Source organism: Kryptolebias marmoratus, linkage group LG6, assembly GCF_001649575.2.
Source record: "Kryptolebias marmoratus isolate JLee-2015 linkage group LG6, ASM164957v2, whole genome shotgun sequence".
NCBI classification, from domain to species: Eukaryota; Metazoa; Chordata; class Actinopteri; order Cyprinodontiformes; family Rivulidae; genus Kryptolebias; species Kryptolebias marmoratus.
In genome coordinates this window covers 1,667,710-1,670,551 of record NC_051435.1, presented here as the reverse complement: position 1 = coordinate 1,670,551, position 2,842 = coordinate 1,667,710, and positions in this window count along the sequence as shown.

Here is a 2,842-nt window from a genome sequence, read left to right as displayed (position 1 = left end):
GGGGGGGGTCCAAAGGTATGAGAAACAACAAGGAGGTGGACTCAGGGTGATGGAGCAACATTTCAGGTCTTAGAAGCCTCATTAAATGTCATGTGGATGAGATGAATGCTGTTTGGACCAAAACATTTGCAGTGAAATGATGAGAAGCTGCAAACAGAGATGTAGCATCCCTTTGTGTGGAAACACAGTTAAACTGTCACAGCTTGGTTTGAATTTGTTGATTTTAATTAAAAAAGTGACCTTGACTCGATCTCATGGGTTGATTGAAGCCAACAGTAACTTTCAGTTCTTCTCTCTGGGAAGAACCCCCATGAGACCCTCAAGCTAGCGTTAGCACTGCAGCACCTCCAGTCACTGAAGAAGCATCTCCTCAGTAAGGAAAGTAGCTCCTGGCTGTCTGAAAAGTCGTTAAATGATGTCATCACCTAAACTGCTTATTGTTCGCGAGCATGTAACTGTATGGTAAGGAAAAACATTGTGGGAGAAACAAAAAGTGAGTAAAAAAAACAGTTCGTCTCAGGCCCAGCACAGAGACAAACAACCATTCACACATGCACTCATTTCATTCAACCTAACATGCATGTTTTTAGTTAGGAACCAGAGGAACCGGAGAAAACTCCTGCATGCAGGAGAACCTGTGACCCCAGTCCGGAGTTGAACCCAGGACCTTCTTGCAGAGAGGCAACCGACTGCACCACCGTGCCACCTTTAACTTCATGAGTCAAAGAAACAAATGATTCCTCACATAAAGCAGCTTTTTGGTTTTTATTCATCTCATCTTTAAGCTGTTTGCTGTTGGAAGACTTGAGATGATGAACCTCTCTGTCCTGCAGCTAAAATCCATTCTTCTAATTTACTGCAGAGCCAGCGAGCTGCAGGTGAGGCTCCGCCGCCGCTCTGCAACCACCACAATCCCCTCAGTCAGCCGAGGCCGCCTGCTAACGCGGGCCAACACAAACGGAGGCTTTGTGGTGGCTGAGTGTGCTCTCAGTTCCCCGGGAGTCAGGAGGTCAGCGTGGTGGAAGGTGGGGTGAGAAGGTGAGAAGGCTTACAGCTTGATGGGGAGGCTGCTGACAAGGCTTCAGTTGTTTTACTAAACCGGGGAGGAACAACCCTGACATTATGACACTGTGGACTCACTAAAACACTCACACTGTGCCACGCTGACCTCTTCCCCTCCATCAGGATGGCGTCTAGGAGAAAGAAAATATAATTCCTGATCTGTTTATGACTCTTACAGACACTGCTGATGCTGTTTGGTTTGGAGAAGTCAGTGTTTGTCTCACACCTTTCAAATATACACACTGAGAAGAAATCTTTCCAAACTGGGTGCTCCATGTTTCACGTTAAGCCCGATAAACTGATCAGGTCAAATTTCTGCTCATTAAAATCTTTTTAAAGTCATAAAGCTCTTAAACTCTGGGAGAAGGAGCTCGAAGGGAACAGAGTCCAAGTTGTAGCAAAGGTCAAAATGTCATTTTGGGTTGTAGTTGGAATAAGCCCCCTATTTGAAGCGGCCCCCAGCATAAATCCTTAAAATAAGATTGACCCATTGTTTCTGCTTTCAGCACTCATACAGAAGCAGACTTTAATGACAGGGAGAACTCCTGCTGTTCGTTTTAAACTGGGATTCAAGGAGGGAAACCAGATCTTTAAGGTGTTCAGATGCTGCCTGAAACATCCACCACCTTCCTGCCCTGAAGATAAAGTTCATTCTTTAATATTCTAAACCAGCGGTTCCAAAACTGGGGCTGGGGGAGCACCAACTTTTGGGTCTCTGGATGCCCAGAAATTAAAATAAATGTTTAGAATGGCTGCTAATATCACATTTCTTGCCATAATTGTTCCAGAGGATAAAAAACCCCTAGCTCTACAGTTTATTGAAACAAGGAATCAGGGATGATGGAGAGGAACCCAGACTGCAGTCTCAACTTCACAGGAAAAAAAAAAAAAAAAAGGATTTATTATAATAAAGAGAAACTAAAGGCTGACGTGGCAGCATAAAACAACAGTGACGCAGCAAGCAACAGAAGCGAAGGAGCAGATTATAAAGGCTGGGGCTGACGAGGAATGGGACACAGGTGAGTGATTGCAAACCAGGAACAGGTGAGGAGGAACCGGACTGACTGAGGGAGAAGGTGGCAGAAAAACCCATGACTGAGCTCATAAACAGAACTAAATTAAAAACTTAACACAAGAAAATAACTCAAAATACCCAAATCCCAACACAGAGTTAAGATTATGTAACTAAGCTGAACACTTTGGTTAAGTTGTCTCTGCTGCTGGTGTCCTCTGGGTCACAGGTTTGGGAACCAATAAACTGTGAACAGAACCGAGTTAAAGCTGCAGCCAGTGGTTCATTCGGGTCACCATGGTAACCACACACCTGCCTCTGTTACTCCCTGACAAAAAAGAAAGTAAAACTCAAACAGTCGCTGTTTAAAAACTGTTAGTTGGATTAAATTAAAATCCCGGACTGTTGGTGACAGAAGTGTCAGTTTTTATGTTTCTACGGTGCTTTCTGTAGGAGCTGTGACAAGTTAGACAGCTTTCACTTCCAGTTTTAAAAATAAATTCTTGAGCTCAGATACAATAGAAGCAGAGGGTTTGGGTGTGTGACCTCTGACCTCTGACCTCTGGGAGGATTTGAGAGAAAATGTTCAGTTCTAAAGCAAAAAAGCTAAAGTTTGGATGGAGAAAGTTTAGAAAATTTAACTTTTGGAAGGTTAGTGTGACATTAATTAGGGCTCCAACAGGACCGGGTTTAGAGCTCCAACAGGACCGGGTTTAGAGCTCCAACAGGACCGGGTTTAGAGCTCCAACAGGACCGGGTTTAGAGCTC